Source organism: Thamnophis elegans, chromosome 10 (genome assembly GCF_009769535.1).
Source record: "Thamnophis elegans isolate rThaEle1 chromosome 10, rThaEle1.pri, whole genome shotgun sequence".
Classification (NCBI taxonomy): domain Eukaryota; kingdom Metazoa; phylum Chordata; class Lepidosauria; order Squamata; family Colubridae; genus Thamnophis; species Thamnophis elegans.
In genome coordinates, this window is record NC_045550.1 from 17,818,720 (window position 1) to 17,844,272 (window position 25,553).

The 25,553-nt window shown below is 40.8% G+C and overlaps 1 protein-coding gene across 4 annotated transcripts in view; it reads right to left on the bottom strand.

The window, feature by feature from the left end:
- The window catches only part of ADD3 (adducin 3), a 129,457-nt gene extending 111,504 nt beyond the window's left edge, over positions 1-17,953 (bottom strand). The window contains exon 1 of one of the 4 annotated variants that reach the window (XM_032225243.1): positions 14,831-14,920. The gene's annotated coding sequence lies outside the window, so the exon portion shown is untranslated. Of the gene's footprint in view, positions 1-14,830; positions 14,921-15,603; positions 15,669-17,822 lie in introns of those variants that run through there. The other 3 variants (XM_032225246.1, XM_032225244.1, XM_032225245.1) reach the window with 3 other exon arrangements.
- Positions 17,954-25,553: the final 7,600 nt, after the last annotated feature.

The following is a 25,553-nucleotide window of genomic DNA, read 5'->3' on the forward strand; positions in this document are numbered from 1 at the left end:
TCTTTTGTTTTGAATTCTTGTGAGGATTAGCAAAAAGTGTTCGTTATTACCGGAGAAACCAGCCTGCTCGGCGCCATTTTAAAAGCCTCTAAGTAAATAATTTTTCGGAGGAGAAAAAGAAAAGAAGCTAAAATGTTGATAAACAATTATTGTCCACGCAGTAAACGGATTCAGCTCGTGATAAGATTAAATCAAACAAAACTTTGAGCAGAGTGGGGGAGACCTACTTTGTCCTGCACAAGGCAGTTTGAAGTTCCCAGCACGGACAGCCGTTCTGCCTTGGGCTAGCCCCCCTTTCCTTGCAAGCACAAAGCTGCAAAAATCGAAGAGCATTTGCCAGCAAAACAGTTTCTTCTTTCCTTCTTGCCTGAAGGATAAGAAAACCTGATAAGACGTCAGATGGAAGATCCTCTAAACAGGTACGTAGCCAGGAATTCGGAGGCAGCTGATTTTTTGCTGCCACCACCAGCAGGCTCCTCCCAGGAAGTCCCAAGAGCTAAATTTTTATGTCTCTCTTGGGCCTTAGACTGAGTTGAAACTGGAGCCAGGCAGAGAGAGCAGAGAGGTATGTCTTCAATTCTAATTCAGTCTCTGGGCCAAGTGGACATGATAATACCCAATCCTGGACCCTCCTGCAAGCTACTCCAGAGAAACTACTTGTTTCAATGGAAGGAGCACGTTTCCACTATGCCAGTGGTTCTCAATCTTTTCTTCATTATATGGTCTCTTTAAATACTTTTTGTGGCAATGGACCATGACAATAGGTCCCCAAGACGTAACTCAAGATTTATATCATTAATATTTATTCAAGGCTTCGTGGACCCCGTTACATAGTCCCCCTCGGATCCACGGACTACAGGTTGAGAACCACTGCACTATGCTATTGGCCTCTGATTGAAATGTAGCAATTACTAAACAATTCTCCCTTCATTCTCAATCAAAAATACTTATCAGAAAATCACTTTACTAATATCACAATATATACCAGGTAATCTGGACATGATTAATTCTAATTTAGTTCCAAACAAATTACAGGGAGAAAGAAAGGAAATCTGATGTTTAAAATGGATTCCTGGCTGCAAGTAAATGTAGCGTAGGAGGGGCACATGTGTTGTTCATCATACTACTTGTTCATTATGCCAAGAACTTATGAGCAATTTTTTTCATACTTGTCTATTGAATACAAAACCAAATTTTATTAATTCAAAGATTCTTCAAGCAGCCACAGCTTGTTTACAAATATGTACGGCTGACAGGAGGTGGGTAATCAAATGTTATTTCATTCATCATGAAAATAATGCTTCTAACAAATTCCATTTCTTTCAATTCCAATGTAATTTGAAAAAAACAGATGATTATTTTATTATCAATTATAAAAGGTAATCTGCTAACATACAGGGAATAATACAATTTCCACCTGGTGGATTTTACATTTTACCAGCTTTCTATCTATTAATATTAATAGGCGCCAGTATTTAAGAGTTTGCTCTCAGTCTTTGGACCAATCAGGCTTTGAGAATACCCACATGTGACCACTCCCTCCCTTCCTCTGGAAAACTAAGGATCTATATATGTCATTGCTGCTAGAGAATATGAAGAAAGAGAGAGAGAGAGAATATGAATTGTCTGTATTTTGGAATATGCAAGATCCCAGACTGAAACATGAACAGCTTCAAACAAACTCACCTGTTTTTTGACATTGATTTGCACTACATTTGTATTAAGTATATAAAACAATGATATGCAATTTCTCTCCCGAGGCAGCAGTGAATAGGTTCAGTAACTACCATAATAAAAAGATTACCAAGTTAAAGAAGGTATTAGTTCCTAGTCAATTCCTAGCGACCACTTTGTTCAGTTTTCCTACATCTGCTATACAAGTGATTTGTTGCTGCTTGCTTCCAGGGTGTTTATTTACAATTCCCAGCCTAACCCACTGTTCTGCAATTGTTAGGTAGTTCCCTATACAATTACCAATCAAGCCCGACCCTGCTCATCTTCCAACAGCACCAATCAAAAAGGTACTGAGGCTATATATATAAAAAAGTAGTATTTTAAGCACAAGGAAGTTAATGTTAAAAATAAACATTATGACATGTAAAAGTATTACGGTTAGTAATTCTAAATGTATGTCAATTATTAACAATTATGACAATTATAAACTATTAGCAAGCCAATTTAAATTGAATAATAAAACATTAACAAAATTATGAGAGATATTTTACAATATCCCAATGTTATAGGTTAACTGATAATAGTAAAATTTGGAAGAAATTCATGAAAAGTTGTACACCTTGAATTTGATAATTTATTTCATAACTGCCAACTTTTTCTTTTTGACTAACATACCTTTGTAAACTTTCCTTCTCTCCTTCTATCTGGTCATGTCCCAGCATGACATACTTTTGAATTACCTGACTTCCTATACCTTTTCTTCTTTCTTTTTTTCCCCAGCCGTTCCTATCAATATTTCAGCAAGGCATATCCTACTGTTTCACATCTCCACTGTTCCCAGTATCATCCCTCCATTCCCTCTTGCATTAATGATGGCCATTTTCTTGAATGCATTTTCCAAACTCAGCAGACTCAGCCATATCCCACATAAATTGAAAGTTTGATGTATTTTCCGCACAAGAGTTCCAGTTAGTCAAGACAATAATGGACAGTAGCACTGTCCATTAGTAGAAGTGCCCTAAATTCTGGCATCAAAAAAAACTTTTTTTTGTTACCCCCAAACATATAAATGCAAAATTTCTTATTGTGACTATGTGCACAAATTCAGAGGAAAAAAATATTGTTTTTTTCCTGAAAGTTTTATTTTTTTGCAGTTGATATTCCTATTCCCTACAAGACAAAGAACTACCCCAAAACCTAATTAAGATTGATATAATTAACATCCAAGTCACTGCAGTCAAATGCCTAAATGACTCTAATTGTGTGATTTTAACATAACAATGAAAATACAAACCTATAGTAATTCAAAAAACCCCAATATTTAATTTGTTCAAGAAATACATATACATAATACTGTAAGTACATTTTTTTGTAAATAGCGATGTTTATGGAATAATTTCCATCTAGTGAAATAAACTGAGTTGAGAAAATAGCCATTATTCACATAAATAATTTACAATTGTTGAGAGAAAGAGAGAGAGAGGATTCCTAGAGAAAAAATTGTTATACTGAGAGTTGATTTTGAAAAAAAAAACCTATTAATACTATTAGTTTTGCAAAAATTAAATACAAATGAACATAAGTTTTATAAAGACAGCATAGTTTACAAATTGTTTCTTCTTCAATATTGGTTGGGCTGATTATTAAATAAACATACTGTTATCAAGGGCTTGTTAACTCTCTTTTTAATATTAAGATCAAAATTAAAGTACAAAATGTGACTCCTCTCTTCTTAGATAGGGAGTGAGTTGGCTCAAGAGAATGTCAGTTTGACATATATTAAACACCACCCGTTTCCCATTTCTCATTTTAGCTTATGATATGATGGAAGTTACAAATATCCCAAAAACAGAAGACTGCCTGTTTTTAAGCCTACACTTCTATCAACTGAAACATGAAAACACTGGAATTCAGTGTTTTAAAAATTATTTTTATATTAGAAATGTTTTAAGATAATCCAACATAGAATTATTTGTAGGCATGTATATTTATATGAATATGTATATCTTAGAAGTTTGTCTTTACTAACATGTGCCATGATTTCCAAATATTCCCTCAAGATCACAGCTAACCATGAAATTGTCAGACAGTTGTCAAGGAACTCACACGTTCCCTAGAATTTATTTTGAAAGTCGACTAGACTCTAGAGGGCTTCAATTTAGTTTTTCTCTACCACCATCAACAATTATTTTCATTTTAGAAATATCAGCAAGGTATAAGTTTCTTCAAATTAAACAATAAGAAAATTGTATCTCGTTTATTTTTACTGTGAATTTACAGTACCACCCTTAATGTGTATTAGGAAAAGGTATATATCAGATACCTACACTATGAATGAATAGTATGCACAAATATAAAACATTGAAAGGATAGATTATTTCCATATACAACTTTAATATCTAAGGCGAGAATATTTGATTTTGTACTTCAAACAGACTTACAATTAACCACTATTTTATTAAAGGCAGGTGATATGGTTAACCAATATTTTGTACAACAGATTCTTGTGAAACCTGAAGCTAAAATATATTCAAAGGTCGCCTTGTATAAGAGAGGGATTTATTTTCTCTTGTAAAATCTCAACTCAAGTAGCTTACTTAAGATTCAATATATAATTTTATTCAGTACTGGTATATTTCAGTATACTAGTCACTGGAAGCAGTATATAATTTATATTACAAGAGTGGAAAATAAGATTATTTGTTCTTGTATGTTTAATGCCAGAATTCTACATGATGGGAAAGCTTCACTTCAATTTACTATTTTGCCTTTATCTTAAAAAAAGCCAATGCAAACAAACAATACCCAAAAACTTTCAAGTCCCAAATGCTGAATTATGTGGGCTTTAAAAAGCGTTTAGCACTTTAACTTTACAGAAGTCAATCATTCTTTATTCTAATATTGATGCAAACATGTTAATAATCTGAATGTTTATTCAAGGCAGCTAACAATAAAATTGTTGAATAAGTGTGTGTGTGAGAGAGAGACAGAGGGGAGAGAAATTTGTTATACTGGGCAGATTGCAACAATAAAAGTTTTATAATTTTATTTTTCTTCACACATACAAAAATGATATTTAAAATTTCAAAGATGACTATCACTGTGCACTTACAGTTGATGTATAATCGAGTATCACAATCTTAATCTGCAAGTATCTTTGCCTCCCTTTTAGCGTATTATATTGCTGACAATATGAATGAGTGCTACAATCTTTTATGACCATAACTTTCCTTAAAGATCTAGAATGGATTAATAAGTCACCTTAAGATTTTTTGGTTTGGTAAGAAATGTAAACTCAATGTGGTTCATTAACCATGATTTATAGCTTAGCTTTGTGTGACATAAACCATTATGTCTTATTCAAAAACGTTAAACTATATTAAGTACTGTCAGGTGCTCCTTCGTTTAATAATCAAGAAAGAAACCACTCAACTCCATGTTTAGAATTAAGTGTACTTTTACTAATTATAAACGATGAGTAGCAAAGCAAAGCTGAGTCTGAGTAAATTGGCGTGAAAGCAATAGATATCATGTATGATTCAATCCCCTCCCCTTGGCACCCCATTTCATAGTCCAATAATAATTCACCCAACCGTCAGGTGGGAGATGTCTTCAAAAAACATCATTAGGGTGGAATGCTGGACAGTTGGCCTTGGCGGGAAACTCCCTTCTTCCACATGTGCAGATAGTCAGGACAGCTCCTAATAACAATCCTCCAGTAAGTAATGATTCCCCTCCCAAATACCAAGCCCCCCTCCCCATTTCAATGGCAGCCGAAAAGCAGCAGCGAAGCAGAGGCTGACATCCAGCCCTCCTCCAGAAAAGGACGGACACACCTGCAGAAATGAAAAAACACAGACAAACAGACAAACAACATGACAGAGAAGAGAGAAAGGGGAAGATTAGCAGTCCACATAGAAATCAGGGCTTGTCAGGGTAAGTAGAGTAGAACGTGCGGAGCAGACGAGGAGCTCGAATATGGGACTTGTCAACCCATTCAGTGTGAGATGGGGGAAAATGTTTCCAAGCTACAAGATACTGAATACGGTTCCTCCATTTAAGAGAGTCCAAAATCTCCCGGACTTCAAAATGCTGCTCCCCCTCTATCAAAAGTGGGGCTGGCGGAGGCGGAAGAGGAGTCCTCAACGGAGAAGTATGTTCCGGTTTCAGGAGATTAACATGAAAAACAGGATAAACCCGGTTGAGATATTTAGGCAATTGGAGACAGACGGAAACAGGGTTGATGATCTTGACAATTGGAAATGGGCCAACATATTTTGGGCCCAATTTCTTCGACTTTTGAGTCGTTTGAAGAAACTTAGTGGATAAATAAACCTGATCACCAATCTTATAGTCATGGGGTTTAGACCTCTTCCTATCCGCCTGTCTCTTATGCACGCGGTGTGCAGCATCCAGCGCATGGTGTATCAAAGGCCACATCTCCCGAAGGCGATCACTCCACTCGGAGAGTGAGGACACTTGTGCTTTGTCACAAGGAATCTCCGGAATGGGCACAAAATCTTGCCCGTAAACAACACGGAAAGGGGTAAAACCCGTGCTACTGTGCACGGAATTGTTGTATGCCACTTCAGCATGAGGCAACAATTCCACCCAATCATCCTGCTGGTAGTTGATGAAACAACGAAGATATTGATCCAGCACAGAATTAGCCCTCTCGCAGGCCCCATTAGTCTGAGGATGGTGGGAGGAGCTTAAGCCCTGGGCGGAGCCAATCAGTTTCAGGAATTCTTTCCAAAATAGCGAGGTGAACTGGACACCCCTATCTGAAATGATGCGGTCCGGCACCCCATGCAAACGATAGATATGCGAGATGAACAGCTTAGCCAGAGATTTGGCGGATGGGATCTTGGAGCAAGGAATGAAATGAACCTGCTTGGAGAATAAGTCAGTAACAACCCAGATTACTGTATTTCCTTGACTCTCCGGAAGTTCAACTATGAAATCCATAGATCTCTCTTTCCACGGGGCTTCCGGGTGAGCTACCGCCTGGAGCAACCCTTGGGGTTTTCCCGGAGGGCGTTTTGCAGTGGCACAAACGGGACAACTAGCCACATAAGACTCAATGTCTTTTTTCAACGAAGGCCACCAAAATTGTCTCTTAATGAGGTCCAAGGTTTTGACGAACCCAAAGTGTCCGGCCATGCGAGAGTCATGAGCCCGTTGGAGGACAGTGGTTCTAATGGATGTAGGGATGTATAATTTTGCACCAATCCAAGCCAATCCATCTTTCATGGTGCATTCATTCATGTGTTGCTGGAACCATTCATCCTTTGTAAGGGCCCCCTTTAGTTCAGAGATAAAGTCTTGTGTGACCTCTAACTTAGAGGTTGTCTGACTCCTAGTGACAACAGGAGCAGCCAGACTCCTTGTGGGAATGAGAGGTTGGACAACACTAAGCTTTGAACTGTTGTACTGTGGGAGCCTGGACAAAGCATCAGCCATAAAATTCTTCCCTCCCGGAATGTATTTCAAAGTAAAATTGAACCTATTGAAATGTTGTGCCCAGCACATCTGTTTGGGAGACAGCTTCCGGGGGGTTGTCAATGCCTCCAAGTTCTTGTGGTCAGTCCACACCTCAAAAGGGTGTTTAGCGCCCTCTAGAAAATGACGCCAGGTCGTCAAAGCCCAACGAACAGCAAAAGCTTCCTTTTCCCAAATAGCCCAGCGTCTCTCAGTGTCGATCAGCTTGCGAGAGGTGTAAGCACAGGGTTGTAATTTACCTTGTGCATTTGCTTGAAGCAGTACTGCCCCCACCTCCACATCACTGGCATCAGCCTGGACCACAAAAGGTGCGTCTACGTCTGGGTGTTTCAGGACCGGTTCCTCTGCAAACAGGCGTTTCAACTTCTCGAAAGCAGCCTGACATTCCATAGTCCAGTTCAAAGGTTTGTTAGGTTTGGGTTTCGTTCCTCCTTTCGACTTAAGGAGGTTAGTGAGTGGAAGAGCGATCTTAGCGGAGGAGGGAATAAATTGACGATAAAAGTTAGAAAAACCCCAAAAACTCTGTAACTGCTTATGTGTGCGTGGGGCTTCCCATTCGGTGACAGCCTTAACCTTTGCTGGGTCCATCTCTATCCCTTTGTGGGATATTCGATAGCCCAGGTAATCCACCCTCTCCTGATGAAATTCGCACTTGGATAATTTGGCATATAGTTCTGCAGCATGGAGTTTCTTCAGAACTGTGCGAACAAGCTTCACATGTTCTTCACGTGTTTCCATGTAAATAAGGATATCGTCTAGATAGACCATCATGCCTTTGTAAAGATGGTCATGCAAAACTTCATTAATTAGTTGCATGAAGACCGCTGGCGCCCCCTGGAGGCCAAACGGCATTACTCGAAATTGGAAACAACCAAGGGGGCAGTTGAATGCAGTCTTCCATTCATCCCCCTCCTTAATTCTGACCCAATAGTATGCTTCCCGCAGGTCCAATTTAGTGAAAATTCTCCCCTTCCCTAGTTGTGCTAGCATATCCTTCATCAGTGCTAAAGGGTAGAGGTTTTGGGCAAAAATGCAGTTCAGATTCTTAAAATTCACACATAAACGAAAGGAGCCATTTTTCTTTTCTCTGAACAACACTGGGGCAGCTACTTTGGGTCTCGCTGGTTCAATGAAGCCCCTTTCCAAGTTTTTATCAATGAATTTTCTCTTTTCGTCCATCTCCCTAGGGGTCATTGAATAAATTTCGGGAGCTTCACCCCAGGTAGAATATCAATGGTGCAATCTGTGGCCCTATGAATGGGCAACTTATCAGAAGATTTTTCACTGAAAACATCTTTCAGGTCCCAATATTCCTTCGGAATTCTTTCCTCCCCCTCAATTCTTTCCTGCCCTCTGGCCGCTAGTTTGGGGACAGTGTCATCAGACTCCGGATTCTCCGTCCTCCCCTCAGGGGGTGTGGCTGACTGAATTCATAACCACACCTCTCTCCAGTTAATGTGTGGGTTCCATCTACGGAGCCAGGGGAGTCCTAAAATAAGGGGCCGGTCCATCCCTGGGGCTACAATAAAAGTTATCATCTCTTGGTGGGTTCCCAGCCACATTTCAATGGGTTCTGTTGTAAAATGAGCAGGACCGCCCTCCGCAATCTAATTGCGCCCTCAGCCATCTAATTGGCAAAATGCAATCGGGATTTTTAAAGTTTTCAGTTTCAAGCCCATTTTTTCAACTATATCTGGGCTTATAATGCAACGTGAGCAACCAGAGTCTAAAAGAGCCAGAATTTTCTCTTTTGTGTCAGAAGAGGGCATTCTAAGCTCAACTGGGATAAGCATGGGCCCCGAGTGGGAACTTACCCAGCGGTCTGCGTCTTCATAGTCATTGTCGTCAGACGAACTGGGGCTTCTGCTCCCTCCTTCCTCCAGCTCGAAGCGTCGAGAAATCTGCTCCCCCCTCAAAACAGGTTCTTTTTTCTTGCTGGGAGGCTTCTCAGGTTTTTTCTCCCTCTGGAAGGGCGGAGCGGTGTGGGTCATCTTGACTCGGCAATTCACAGCACGGTGCCCCTCCTTCCCACAGCGGAAGCAGATGGAAGGCTTGGGCTTGCCTGTGAATCCTCCCCTTCCCCCTTTTTGCACCTTTGGGAGGGGAGATTTGGTGGGGGGAGGGGAATCCTCAGCTTCTCCCTCTTCCTTGTAACGGAGTCTAGCCAAATCAACTTCAACATCTGCAGCATGCTCGTACCAAGGTTCTAAGCGGCGGGGGAGTCTCCTGTTTACACATTGCTGGTAAACGTCTTTGTTCAAGCCATCCACGAACCGATCTAACAAGGCCTCTTCAGACCATCCTCTCATATAAGCTGATAATTCTTGGAATTCCTGTACATATTCAGGCACAGTCTTTTTCCCATCTGAGGGTCGTAAATTTAATTCTAGCCCGGCGCTCGGTGAGAGGGTCATCAAAGCGTCTTCTCATGGCTGCCATAAAACCATCAAAATTCCTCAGGAGAGGGGAGTCACTATTATGTAATCCAACCATCCAGTCAGCTGCTTTCTTCTCTAGGGCCATTAACACTATTCTTACTTTAGCTTCATCAGAATCCAGGTCAGGCCCATATATTTGCATATAATTCCAAACCTGAATTATAAAAAACCCCAATCCATTGGGTTCTCCATCATATTTTACACTTAAGGGTGGGATCTTAGCCATCGCCTGCCCCCCCCCGCTCTCGGAATGTCTCTAGCTGCAGGGGGAGAGGTCGGTGCTGGGTCTTCTTGTGCACATTCCCCTTCGCCCCCCCCCCAGTCTCCCTTAAGCTAAGCAATGGGTACCTTCTCTCTAGTTCCTCCGCTGGTCCTTTTTCCACACCACTCTCTCGAGCCCGGCGTTCGCCCCACGCCTCTTCGAGGAGTTTCATGGCTTGGGACATCTTGTAGTCTTCATCCTTAGAGCCATGCCAGTCAGCAGCTGGTTTCCTGGGCCTCCTCCTCCTCCTCTAGTTAGTGGTTCATCAGGTTCCTCTTTCTGTCCCACTCCCCAAGTCCACCTGGGTCGAACAGTAGGTTCCTCCACTCTCAGGTCAGCCAGCATTTCCGTTAATGATGGAGCTGCCGTTGCTCCCAATTCTTCCTCCTGGTCACTGTCATGTAAAGACATTTTTTTTTCTGTGAGGGCACCCCCCCCTCGGAAGGTGTTCGCTCCGGGTTGGGTGCGAGGTGAGACTCAGCTTAATGTCAGGTGCTCCTTCGTTTAATAATCAAGAAAGAAACCACTCAACTCCATGTTTAGAATTAAGTGTACTTTTACTAATTACAAACAATGAGTAGCAAAGCAAAGCTGAGTCTGAGTAAATTGGCGCGAAAGCAATAGATATCATGTATGATTCAATCCCCTCCCCTTGGCACCCCATTTCATAGTCCAATAATAATTCACCCAACCGTCAGGTGGGAGATGTCTTCAAAAAACATCATTAGGGTGGAATGCTGGACAGTTGGCCTTAGCGGGAAACTCCCTTCTTCCACATGTGCAGATAGTCAGGACAGCTCCTAATAACAATCCTCCAGTAAGTAATGATTCCCCTCCCAAATACCAAGCCCCCCCTCCCCATTTCAATGGCAGCCAAAAAGCAGCAGCGAAGCAGTGGCTAACAAGTACAATGTCTACGTTTAGCCATTTTTTTGTTCTGGCACCCAGAGAACATATATATATGTTCTCGTATGTATGTATGTATGTATGTATGTATGTATGTATGTAAATGTATGATACATCTCCCATTCATTATGTCTGCAAATATGTAAGTAGGATGGAAAAAGTCAGAATTTTATTTTACTTAATGAGATTCCTTTACAAATATACACTGTTCTCACAGAATTATACTTTCTGTCTCTAATCAAACAGATATGGAGGTTCTGATAAAAATATCATTTCAATTTATTTTATGTCTTAAATAACTTTTAAAGCAAATCCAAAATGTAAAATGTATCAAACCTTAAAACTGCGCATTATATAAAATAGTACTTTTCACATATCTTCCTCCTCCTTTATAACAATAAAAGAAACTATTTAAGATAGCTATGAGTGAGTTATTACTGGAAGAGCAGTGAAAGTTTTCCTCTCTCTCCTTGAGATCTTACTTTGAAGTCCTTTATCACTATGCTTTACATTATTTAAGGACTTTTGATAAAGACTGGCTGTCCACACCAAAACCAATTGCATACCATCTAATGAGACTGAGACATTGTGGCTGCCCAGTTTAGAAGTCTGAGAAGCAGATACATAACCTGTTCTGCATATGGCCACAACTGCATCAAAGCAAGTGTACAGCTTTACAGTGTTGTCAACACTTCTTTAACTGATGAACGTATTTTCCAGGGACCATGTAGCTACTGTGATAGCACAGGAAAAATGCAGTTTCTCTACGAGCCACTGATTAGCAATTCACTCACCCACGCAGAAGCCAAGGCACTTTTCTCCCTTCAGATTAAAAAAGTGCACATCCTTCTCATGACCTGCTGAGTTTGAAGTGTTGCTCATCATTTTCCATCTTTCTTGGATAAATATAGCCTGAGTGAAGTAATCTAGGTCCTGATAAACTTAATGTTACATCACTATAATGTAATTCTTTTGTCCTATTTCTCTTCACGAATGAACTCTGGAAAAAATATGCACTATCAGAGAAACCACTGCTTTTTTGCTGGTTTATTAACTGATTGGTGTTATGGGATATGTTTAGGAAAAGATGGGAGACTATGGAATAAGGTTTGGCCTGTGGCAGGGGAAGATACAGTGAGAAAGTATATGCCAATGTATTACTTCTCCATTACACATTTTTTAATAAAAAAATATAAGAAATCATGTGCAACAGCATAGCCAAAGCTAAGGGAAACAACAATAACAGATAAAATTGGCAAAGTATTGTTTCTGAAGATTTTTTAAAAAATCAAGACCTTGATATTTGAATTTGGTACCATGCTAACGTAATATACCTTTAAGTCTAAAGATGTTTCAAGTTTTACATTTTATATTTGAAAATATAGAATTTTCTAAAGACTACCCAAGCCATAAAGCTGAAGAATTTCAGACATTACATTACAAATAAGATTCTCAGCATTATGAACAATATATAATTCATGAAATATAACTTTAGCTATCTTCAAAAGTTCAAAAATATACATTACAGAACCTGCCATTTATGCCTGCTCAGCTGCTTAACTGTTATTTTTTCTTATGCTAGTGAAGTAACAAATACTAGTGAGAAACCTGTCAGGAACAGAACAATCACAGAACGATTCATCCTTTGCCATTCCCTCCCAGTTTCCATCAAACAATAGTGGACACCTGCAGAGAAAAGATGAATGCCATATTTTGGGCAGCAGCCAATGTCATGGGTTTGAACATCTGCAGGATTGCATCTGCAATGTAAATAAAAGAATCTGGATTCACCACAGTAGAAAAATTGGCAGCTTGAAACTATGACAATCACAGATTCTTTTTAAAAGCAGTTTAAAACAGCAGTTTAAGCTGTAAAAAATACGTATTTGAAGATGTGCTATTGCTGGCAAGATTCCATGTCATGATGGAAAACCCAAATAGATATGCTTTCTGTAGAAACAAATTCTTCATATTATGATAATAAATGTATTGTAACCCAGTATACACAGAGTATTTTCTAAGATACTCTTACTTTTATTCCAAGGGTTCCCAAAACTACCTTTATGTGATGGAGATCTATTAATATTTCCAACTGGTAAAACATAGGGAAGACACTGTTATGAAGGAATCCAAAAAGTGGCCCATGCAATGGAACTAAATGTAAGCTAAACATCTCATATTAAACATCTTAAATTTCTATTTAGATGTTTTCAGCTAGGTAGTGTTCATTTTTTAAATTAAAAGCATGTTATCATAATGTAGAACATAAAGATAATAAAGGAATGTGATTTATAGGCCTTGGCTTCTGAAAAAGTTGGATTTGTATTTTTAACAAAGTTCAGGCTGTAAAACTGTGTGTCTCAAACTTAATTTATATCTCTACAATAGACAAAACAAAAATGTAGTTCACACAGCCTGAGAGAGGGGGGAGGGAGGGAGAGGGAGAGAAAGAGAGAGATCTTTCTTTCAACCTACAGACATACTTGATCGAGCCTAGGACAATTGTAATTTTTGAATTAGTTTAAATATATCCTGCTTGTTAAAAGACAATAGAAATAATGTATATCATGGTCCAAAATACAGCCTTGGCAAACAGAAAATTGTTTATCAGAATAAATCACAGTTAAGATGTATATTGTAAGTACAGCACATCAATCTACTGCAGACTGACAACATATAAACTAAAACAATAGAGGCCTAAAACAACCATTAGCCAAGTACAGGAAGAACATTCTGTTTTCTATTTTCATGTTAATTGATAAACTAAGCTACTTGACAATATTTTTATAACACTGAAATATGATATGGCCATTTGATACTTTCTCATTCTCATTATCAATTTAATCATGATTAATCTTTGCTTTTCTAAAAAGGGCTTCAGCACCAAAGCTATATATGTGCAGAGGTATGTTGGCCAATTACATATTCCATAGAAATTAAGCATGAACATTACCTAACATCCTCTCTTCCATTGTTGAACAGTATATTCCAGAACAAAAGTGCAGGACAGAAGCTAAAAGGATATAACAGTGCATTATGTATAAATAAGAAGTAAAGCATCAATTGCCACTGTATTCCAATTTCCTGCAGCAGGACAAGGGAATATCAACAGGAAAGGTAGCAAAAAAAAAATCCACCTCACAGGTAAATATAAAGGCACTGTTTTTTTTAGTGCATATGGACCACAGTGAATAATCCAATGCCACTTATGCATAAGACACAACACTAATGTATATTGGCTACATTGGCAGCCACTAAATGAAACATTGTAGCACAGTTAACAAAATAAAGACTTTATGAAGGTGACTCCAAGTGTAATTAGCACATAAAACCTAAATTAGTGATCAAGGCAGCCATTGCAAGATCCCCAAATCTAAATAGCTAACCCCAGTCTTAAAAGCCCTGCATGCTCTTTCACATTACTAAATAGAAACGACCTAAAATTGAACTCTCCCAAGCTCTGCAAAACGGTATTAAGAATAATCATGAACCAGAAGAGTCTCTACTAGTCTCACCATCTTAAAAACTGTGACAAACTTCGTAGCAAAACCTAAGCGAAAGTGACTTCATAGTTAGTTAAGCAAATAGCTCTTATTCTACCGATGGTTTATGAACTGCCCCCTTCGTCTCCCATCCTTTAAAAACACGAACTTCTCTCAGGAAGGAATACTCAGCCAGTCCCGCATATATTCAGCTCCTTCTATTTGCAAATAAGCCTCCCAGCAGCTCCTACTCTTTGCCATGGAAACTCTTGCATTCGTTTTAGTATACCCACATTCCAGACTCTCTCTGCCTTTGCATTATCTGCTATCCTTCCTCGCCTCTTATTTTTTGGGGGGAAAGCCTTTCCGAGAATCTGTCCCACCCTTAAGATACCTTTCCCTCCAAAAACCACAAACAAAACGCAGTGCAAAAATAAAAACAACCACCAACAGTACCATCATGTTCAAACCCTCATTCGGGGTTACTGGCGAGAACCGCGGCAGCAGAACCCAAACCAAACCCAGACCCACCGACCCGTCGCCCTCCCCTGCTCCGAAGGCCTCACCTATCTCCTCCCTCGGCTGAAAGGGGTGCAGAGGCTGCTTCGTGTTTCCCTCTTGCTGCCCCTGCCGCTCTGGCTGGTTCGCCGGGGATCAGCACCTCCTACGGAGGGAGGGAGGGAAGGAGGGAGGGCCGGGCCTGGTCAAAGCCACGAGGGGGCGGAGTGGGCCGCTCAGTGGCTGGCAGGAAGGGGCGCGTGGGTTGGACTGAATGGCAGCGCCCTTTCCGCCCACACCGGTTCCTGGCCTGGGGTCCTCGTTGCAAACTCGCCTCTATTCTCCAAGGGGAGGGATGGAGGGGGAGAAGGCGGGGCAGACTGAGGAGGGAGGCGGCCCTCCACGGAGATGAAAGGTTTGGGGCTTCAAGACCTTCTCCCGCTTCGCAGCCAGAGGAGGGAATCGGCCCAAAGCGGCGGCTTCTTATCTCCCCGCAGCCACGGACGACGCCTCAAGGCGGAGACTCCGAAACCAGTGAAACTGAGGGCGCTCCTCTTGGGGCGCTCCTCTTGGGGCGCGCCGGCCAGCAGAGCGTCTTTTCCCCGCCGCGTCCCTCATTCGCTCATTTCGCCAGGATGTGGAGCCCAGTTTCACGCCCTTTTTCGCCAGATACTCTCTTGGCTTCAGCTACATCGACCAGGGGCGGGGAAAATATGTTCCCACATTTTTAAGGCGGGGTGGCTGTCGCAGGTCGGGCATCTCTGCGCGAACGTTAACCCTCCAGAGGTGGAACGCGCGTTAAAAAAAAACGGCCGTTACATCTTGGATCGTTCAAACTCACATGGCCCTCGCGGTCCTTGTTCTTGGTCCGCTGCTCCGATATCGACTGTAACAAAATGGCTAGAGTAATGGCGGGTTCACACATGCAGTTTGTCTCTCTCTCTCTGTTTTTTGCATTGCTCTGCCTAGCGTGCACTCCGAAATTTGCCAGCGTGCATTTTGCCCCAGTCTAGCAGGCGAGCACCGAGTCTACAAACAATCCCATTCCAAAGCAAAGAAACCCATAAAATGGGGATTTTTCTGTTTACTCCCGGTAAGTATCTTATTTAGCTCTCCACATCTGTTCGATTCCTTTTTTCTTTCCGCAGCCATGCCTCGGTGCCATTTAGTTCAATAACTACTAATGTTTTTGCGTTCCATTGATAGTAAAAATGTGGATTAAAATCATTTTTCTACAAAGTACTATGCATAATCTTAGCCATCTCAATATTCGTTAAGTAATCTAAACAAATAGGCTTCAAAAGGACAACTTCAGTATGTGGCTTGAAAAATCAATCAGGTTGAGTTCATATTAACTTTCCCTACTTTAAAAAGCAAGCTTCCTTCATATTAGTCAATCCTTATATCTGCAATCACCTGCTTCATCTATTCAAGCCAGGCCAAAAGTGTTTACTCAAAAGTAAATCCTACTATGATAAGGGTTACTCCCATGCATTCAGGGCAAATAACTGCAGCCTTAAAAAAACTACTGTATATACTCGAGTATAAGCCTAGTTTTTCAGCCCACTTTTTGGGCTGAAAAAAGCCGCCTCGGCTTATACTCGAGTCAGTGAAAAATTTGCCCGAAATGGAGGAGAAAAAGGGGCGGGGCCATGCCGCTGGGTGACACTCGTGAATGGCCCAGTGCCCCTGTGAGTTTCCCCTCCCTCTGTGTCAGTTTGCCGCGCAGCGCGCACCGCACTATCCCCCCTCACGTTCTAATGTAATGCAGGGCTGTCTTACGATTCCCCTTCCTCCCCCTCCTGCCGCTCTGCAACGATGTCCCACCTCCTCCTTGTTATGGCAAGCAGCCACATAGCGATGTCCCACCTCCTCTGGTACAGTGATCCAATGATAGGAATCACTGTGCCGTGTGTCATAGGAGGCGGGACATCGCTCCCGCGGCTGCACGGGACATCATCATCATAGCGGGACATCAGCATCATGAGGTGAGTGAAGTATTTCATTGAATACACCGCTAGTTTACTGTTTTTCTTTGAAATAAATATTCAAAAACATTATTGGTATCTATTTTTATTTTTGAAATTTACCGGTAGCTGCTGCATTTCCCACCCTAGGCTTATACTCGAGTCAATAACTTTTCCAGTTTTTTGTGGTAAAATTAGGTGCCTCGGCTTATATTCGGGTCGGCCTATACTCGAGTATATACGGTACATCTATGCTGAAGCACCTAATTATAATGCTATTCAGCAGTAATTTCCACTTATTTCAATACAACTTTGGCGACCAGTATATACAATATCTAATAGTAAGTTATGCTTACTTGAATGGGAATTACAAGTAAATATAGTTTTGTGACATAATTGTAAATTTGTATTTAAAGTTTCACATTTCTCAATATATCATAAGAGCTTTTTTTTTTTAAAGAAACAGTTTCTATTTCCCAGGTTTTTCAGTATGTACATATACACTTAAGATGCTTTCCATTTCTTTCAAGCTGCCACTCACCTAATCAGGCACACCCACATCACGTTCCGTACAGTCTATTTATACCTGTATTTTCCTTCTCCAATATGTAAATATTTTTTATACTTCTGAGTTTGTTTCCCAGATGACTAAGGTGAACCTTGAGAAAAATATTTCCACAGTTGCAGTCTCATTCCCTCAACTCTGTCACATTAATTTATCATCTTCATAAGCTTTTACAATCAGAACTAGTGTTACTGTTTTAGAATGTGGGGATTTTGCCAACTTCATTATGGCAATAAGTCATCTGTTATTTGCCGTGATTGAATCTCCCTGGAAAGGAAGAGGTTGCATACTTCTCTATCATTAAAAGGGAATACACAGTTATAATTACTTCCTTCTTGCATGAAAGTTTGCATTAATTAACTGTACAAAAGCACTCTTGAGGGTAGGGAAAGGGGAGGCGTCTCTTACCATCAGATAACTCCTAGTCTGCAACCTTTACATAAAAGCATGCAGCAGATAATGATTCCTGTCGAAGTAATCCTGCTTTTTTCCCCATTCCCATTTTAGAAACTGATAGAAATTCCTTACCAGCTTTCCCAGATTTCCTGTACAGTGTCTTTCCCTTTTTGTAGGAGTGTTAAATCTCACAATGCTGCAGAGAGTGGAGAGAGAAGGAAGGAGGGAGAGACTGCAGCAGTTCTAAAGCCAAAGGACAGGAAAGTATGTTGCTTCCTAGAGAGGCTCTATATTGCCCCTATGTGCTGGAAGAAGCAAAAGGCATTTTTGCTAAAACTGATTGAGTCATACTCACTGTTTCCTTCCACCTAGAGTTCAAGAAGGCTTATGAGAAGTACTATATGGGCAGAATGGTATAATAAAATTAAAATTAAAAAGGTACAAATTAACTAGATTGTGAATCAAGGCTATTGTATTTGATGCATGACTACACAGACTTGAAGTTTCACTTCATTCAGGGAAAATTATTTTCTAATAGTTTAGAACACTACCAGAACTGTACCTCAAAAACTGTTCAAGTCTGCATGAGTCATTGTTATCCTAATTAAATGTGCATTAATCTAAACAAATGTGGCAATACATAGGAAATACTGTAATATCAAATGCATATTTATTTATTTGTATTTTACATTATTTTACCAAGTTATTCAAGACACAACATATCTAATACATATAAGTAGTTTTCACACATTTTATATAATAAGAGTACAAATACATAATTCGTGAATAGGACATAGTGCAAGTGTAGTGGGATCTAAATCAGTTATCAGATATAGAAAGAAAGGAGAATAATAAAGAAACATTATTTCATCCCACTTATTGCAAGATTTCCATTACTTAATAATCAACTGCAGTCTATCACTGAACTCCTAATCTTGTAGAAACAGGGACTCAACAACAGGTTTCTCCTGGTATATGGTGAGATGAGTCAATTTTACTTAATTAAGGATCTTCAAGTACCTTAGTGTCAAACTATGTGGGGTCCTAAAGGTTACAAGCTGCATGTTAAATTGAACCTAGAAGCTAATAGGAAGCCAACAGGTGCCATTTGTCCATGTTGACAAACTCCAGATGATTGTCCAGGCTCCTGTGTTCTTGATTATCTGAAACTTCAAAGTCAGAATTTCCCAACAGTAAAATGTACTTCTCTTGTAGAAATGCAGCGTCCAGGGGATGTGTAAAGAGCCTTTTGGTTGTGCATTGTTACAATAAATCCACCTTCCCAAAATACAGTTCAAAGTTATGTGTTTGTTTTAATGTTTGAATTTTTAGTGAAGGTATGTACATTAGAATTACACTAAGTGGAATTATTATGGCAAAAAGTTTAGAAACCCCTGTTCTAAGTGGTCCAAGTAAGTATGCTTGGGGCATGAGTTATTATTGCAAGAACCTCTCATTTTATTGGGATGATAACTGGTGACCAATTAGAGTTTGGCAAAGGCCTCCCATCGATCTATTCCAGAAATAGCTATGAGTCCAGGATGTCCATGATGCTGCCCCATCAAAGATGAAACCAGATCACTTAAACGACCCAAGTAAACAAATAGAAACTGTATTGCAGGGATTCAGCCTCAACTTGGATCCTGACAGCCTCCAGATATTGACATTAGATATTGATAGCATCTCCCATCTGATTGAAGCTGGCAGTGTGCAACTGAGGATCATCAACAACCAACAGATGATCTCTCCCAGCAAGTCCAAGTATAGGTTAAACAGCAGCAGAAATGCACCAAGATCTGTGGCATAGCTTAATGGAATCATCGCTTTACTGATCTCTTCGTCTGTGCCTTCAGTGCTTGGAATCACCCACAAAACAGTGCCCTTAATTGTCAAAGACAGTTTGAAAGAATACCAGTTACATCATTTCAAAGGCCACTGAAAGATCTAATAGGATGAGGGTCATATTATCCATCCAAGTTCATTCACAAGAACAACTGATGCTGCCCATTCCCTGTGTAAGAATATGTAGGAAAAAAATTATATACAGTATAAGTCTGCAAATTAATTTTAATATTAAAACAAAAGGTATGTTCCTAAACGTTAAGCTATTTAAAATATTTATATTCCAATTTGAATAAACTTCAGCACTACAGAGATTGCTAAATTTGTGGAGTTTGTCTGATGCTGCTAAACTACCTTTTATAATACTATATACAAATTAGCTTTATATTATTGAAGTTATGCTTTTAATTAATAAATGATTAAATTTTCCCAAGCACGGTAAAATAGTATGTTTGGTAGCTTTATTGTTTGTTTGTTTGTTTGTTTATTACTAAACCACTAATCCACCCAGCTCACTGAGGGGATTCTAGCCGGCTTTCAGTTATATATTTAAAATATCTCAAGTTCACAATTCATTAATTCAATCCAATATTTCCTTTAAATAAATTTCTAATGGCTAATTTTTTTAAAAAAGGTGTAAGTCTGATCTGGTTAGCACTTGAGCACAAAAGCACAAAAATTACCTGGGAATGAAGGCTAAACTGGGGAGTTTATAAAACACGGAAGAAGGCAATTAGTGTATTGTTGCTGATGAAACTACAAGGCCATGGGCATGAAGCAATCAGAAACTGAAGGGCACTTTACAATGAGGCAAGAGTTTCCTCCAATGGGGCAAACTGTAGTATTTCGCTCTTGCCAAAACAAAGACAGCTTTTCCCCAAGTAAAGTTTATGAATGTATATAATTTGAAAATTGCATCTCTTCTCAATACTTCAGAGAATCCTACATCCTTTAAAACATTAACAATTTGCATTCCTATATAAATGTTCATTCAATAGCTGTCTTAAAACATGACAAGCTAGGATATGAAATTTCTATTATCTCCAAGCCTTCATTCAACTGTGGATGGAGTTAATCATCATATTAAACCATGGACAGCTTTAACTATCCTGTTTCTCTGAAAATAAGACCTCCACGGATAACAAGCCCAATTGAGCTTTTGAGCGTCTGCGCTAAAATAAGTCCTCCTCTGAAAATAACCTCTCCCTATGTTGAAAATATTGCAACATAGCAGCAGCCATGAGGTGACCACACTCGCCACCTCCTGCACCTCAAAAATAATAATAACTCCCCGAAAATAAGGCCAAGTGCTTATTTTGGGGGTCAAAAAACAATAAGACCCTGTCTTATTTTCAGGGAAACACGGTTTTACATGTCAAACTACATGTAATGAATTTGACTGAATTTATACATTACTTTACTACCCACTGTTACATCATTCCTCGCAGGTGAAGCTGGCCCACCCTATTAGTCTTCGAGAAACACTTCAAGATGTAATTTTTTAAAGTCAAACAGGGAGCCTGCAATGAATTTATAAAATATGTTTTTTTTATTAAGACCCTCCCATAATTTATTATACGTATGTTATGTTCTTAATTGTTAAGATGTGTCTTTTGATGTTTTGTTTTTATTGTATGTTGCCCAGAGTAACATTCATGATATGGGTGTATATATAGATTTAGTAAATAATCTTTTTAAATTATAGATTGGGTTACATTGATTATGTAAAATAAATGTTCAATTTTTAGTCATTCTGTTTTAAAATTAAGATTATGTTTTAGATCCTAAAGTCTATCTCAGGGATAGCAACCCTTTTTGGCACCGTGTGCCCAAAGGGGAACACACACATGCGTCTGAGGCGCAGCCCAGAAGAGAAGCTGCCCACAGCACATGCGTGTGCCCAAAAATGAACTTTGTGCTGGCCAGCTAGTCTTCCGGGTTTCTGGCATGCATGTGGGCACAACAATCAGCTGGCCAGCGTGCATTCTCATGCAGGAAAACGGAAGACCAGCTTTACCAATTTCCAGCACTGCCACACACACAAATGCCAGCTGATCATTGCACATGCAATGCACGCCAGAAACCCGGAAGAAGAATAGGCAACACCACGCATGCCAGACAACATGGCTCTGTGTGCCACTTCGGGCATGCATGCCATAGGTTTGCTATCACAGGACTAGCTTGTAAAGATTTCTTGCCTCACATATGTATTGTTAGGCAACACACTAATATTGTATTACCAAGTTTTGGTAATAGCTAAAGAAACAGCAGAAAAAAAAAGGATTTCAAGAGCATATGACTGTGTATGACTCTGGGACCATTTGTTGTCCATCTCTGTATACAGTAATGAACTAAAGTTTGCAAACCATAATGATTGTCTTTACACATTTTCTCTTCTGTTCAATTATGTCCTATTCTTGGAGACTGGACAAATTCCTGCAGTTTTCTTGGCAAAGTATTTTAGAAGTAGTTTGCCATTCCTAAGGTTTCCTAAGGCTAAGAGAGAGGGACTGGATCAAGGTCACCCAGCTGTGTTTGTGCCAAGGCAGAATTAGAACCCCTGGTTCTCCAGTGGCTTAACCATTACATCAAACTGGCTTTCTTTTACACAGTATATAAACACAAAGCATGGCTTAATTACAGCAATCTTTGGATTCTGTTTTAATTTTGTTTTAATTTTGTCTGTCTTTTGTCTCGTCTATGTTGCTCTATTTTTCTCTCTTTTCCAACAATACATCATACCTCTCATAAGCAGAAAAATGCTACTTCACTCATATTACTAGCTGATCCAAAACACAGCATTTCTCCCAGACGTATAAGGGAAAGAGGAAAATTTTCATCAGGTTTTATTCCACATCAACCTAATTGTTCCTGAACAGAAGGATTCTAACTCTACCAAAAATCACTCTGCAGTATTCTTGTTGTCCTCCTTGTTTTTATTTCATTTTGCCCTTTGTGTACACATTAATAATATGGAGAAATACAATGGATTTTTTTCATAATTGTTGCTAAAATTTTGGACATTTGGTGAGAGGGTCAAGATGTTGCAAAACACTAATGTTAGAGATTAACAGCCAATAGTATTGAAATGCTCTACAAATTCAGTATTGTCTTATAGACAAGGCACTAGCATAAATAAACATAATATTCTAATAATGGTCTGGCAAACGGTTTGCATACAAAACTTGCCAAGGGAATACAGTCAATAAAGAAGAAGGGAATAAGACTTCATTATACCCAAGGTCAAGATTGATTGCATTATCTAAGGATATATTTTAAAAGGCCTCTACTGCAAAAACATGGCCAATGAACACTGAATTCTCCTCCTTAAGCCAATTTTGGAAATTTTAATCCACGTGGCAGTGAGTTGGCAACTGGACAAGGCTGGTTCTCAGCTAGACTTGTTTGGTCATTTCCCTGCTTCTGACTTTTCCCATTTGCAGGCAAAACAAGTCCACTGGTTGGCTGCCGTGTGGAATGGTCTCTCTTTTTCATTTAGGAATTGTTTCCTCCTTGTTTTCTCCATGGTATTTCTTGGCTTTCTCAGATATTTCAACATACAGTATATGTCCCTTCAAATTCCCTTCTCAAAAATTCTCCTTTGACACTGTACCTCTGGTCTTCCCTTCTCTCTTTACTGTAACATTATCATTAGATTGCTAGCTAGAATCAATTCAACAATGGAACAAGCTTTTCTTTTAGTTCTAACCTTCCCCTCTTGGTCCATAGAAACTTTATAAAAAAAACTTTATAAAAAAGAAGAACTGCTAGTTCAACTTCATAGGGACAAACTAATAACCTTCCTATATTGCAACTTTAAAGATACTGAACTGTTGTGACTCAGCAGCAGTCTTCTGTGAGTCTTTTCGGGATGCAAGATTAATTATGCAGCTGGGGCTCGTTAGGAGCATATTCTGGAGATAAAAGGATGGATGGTGCCACGCCCTAGTTGCAGGAGTCAACGTTCCTTGGTTCGTTCAACATTGATTGATCATCAGTCGTGGTTTATGTAAGATACACTTGGAAAAGTGCTTTGTTTTCTGTAACCCTGATTCAAGGATACACTTGGAGAAGTGCATTGCATTGTAAGAGTTTTTGTTTGGTATTCTGTTATCTGGTCAGAGACTTTATTTATGTTATTTTTGGGCTTGCAGCCAGTCTGAGCCGAGAACTGATAAAGAGAGTTCCTTTTAAGTTTGTTTGCCTGTCGTCTGTTAACGAGCGGAGAAGAAGAGATTGATTCCTGCCTGACAAGCCTTCATTTCCGTAATTATGGAACAGTTGATGGCTGAAAATAGACAAATGGCACAACAAATCACGATGTTGTCGGATCAAATTCAACAGCTGCAGAGAGCTGAACCCCCCCTCCCCCAGCCAAGGAGGAAGTGCCCAGTAGCCATGCCAGATAAATATGATGGGAGTCTGGCCATGTTTGCCGTGTTTCTGGGACAATGCCAGCTGTTCCTGAGTTTGAGAGCGGAGGACTTTCCCACTGACGGGATGAAGGTGGGATTCATTATCAGTTTGCTCTCAGGCACAGCTGCCCGTTGGGCTACCCCTTGTTAATTCAGCAGAGCCCTTTGTTGGATGACTTCCAGGGCTTTTGCCAGTACTTCAAATGGATGTTTGAAGATCCTATCAAGGGGGAAACATCTGCTAGAAGTCTGAAATCACTGCAGCAGGGGAGTAGTTCATTGCAGGACTATGTGACTGAATTCAGGCTGCATAGCCAGGATTCCACGTGGAATGAACCAGCTCTAATGGACACGTTCCAGGATGGATTGTCTGAGGCCTTGCAGGACAAACTGGCGAGGGTGGACAGGCCACCGACATTCGACGCGTTGGTCCACCTGTGCCTCCGGATAGACGCCCGGCTGCAGAGGCGAAGGCCTCGTCGTGTATTCCAGGAGACCACCAGCATGCCGGTTCAGCAAGGGACTGCAGTGGACTGGGAGGAGCCCATGGAGTTGGGTGCTGTCAGACCTCGAGTGTCACGGACAGAGATGGACAGATGACATGTGGAGGGATTGTGCTTCTACTGTGGGGATCTTGGACACCTGGCAGGGAGCTGCCCCAAGAAGAACAGAAGGGTTGCGCGGACTGCAGCCGTCCCTCAGCAACGCACTATCACGTTGGATAACCAGCATGTTGGTGCGGCCGTGATATCCCGTTCGCACAAGATAGCGTGCATTCAGGGTGTGTGGAGTCCCAGGGCGGATGCCCTGCCGAGTAAAGTAGAGAACTCTGACCCTGCGAACTCACTTCCACCTCGGACTGTTCTACCCATTGCAGCCTGCGCTGCCGTTTGTCATCCCGTGAGCATGCAGACTCTGATACGGGATGCGCAGCGGGGTGACGACTGAGTGGAGCGACGAAAGGCGGAAGTGGGGCCGACTTTGGAAGGGGATCTTTTGAAGTGTCGGGGCCGGCTCTATGTTCCCGCAGGGCACATCCATCGACGGGTGCTCGCGCAGATTCATTGCGCGTCTGCGTCAAGACATTGGGGGTTTGTTCGGACGTTGTGCCTGGCTTCCCATCAATTTTGGTGGCCCCATCTGAAAAATGACGTGCGGAGGTGCGTGAAGTCATGTGCCCAGTGTCATTGGGCCAGGTCTACAAGGAAAACTCCGCCGAGATTCCAGCCTTTGTCGACTCCGGGCCCCGCAGCACTGGACTTTGTCTCTAGCTTCCCAGTGGGGTACCAGTGTCTTGGACTGTGTTCTGGGGAGGCCGTCACCAACTCTTCTGGGCCGCACCTCGATCATCGAAACCGGGGGAGGGGCTCTGCGGGAGGGGATTGCGTGGTGGCTCGGCAGGAGTCGGTAGAGGTGCCATCAACCTCCGACGGTAGGGGGGCTGGTGGGTCGGCCTTGCAGAGTGTGGAGGATCCTGGACAGGGTGTTAAGGCTCGGCCGAAGCTGGTAGAGGTGCAATCAACCTCCGACAGTAGGGGGGGCTAGTGGGTCGGCCTTGCAGAGGGTGGAGGACCCTGGACAGGGTGTTAAGGCTCGGCTGAAGCTG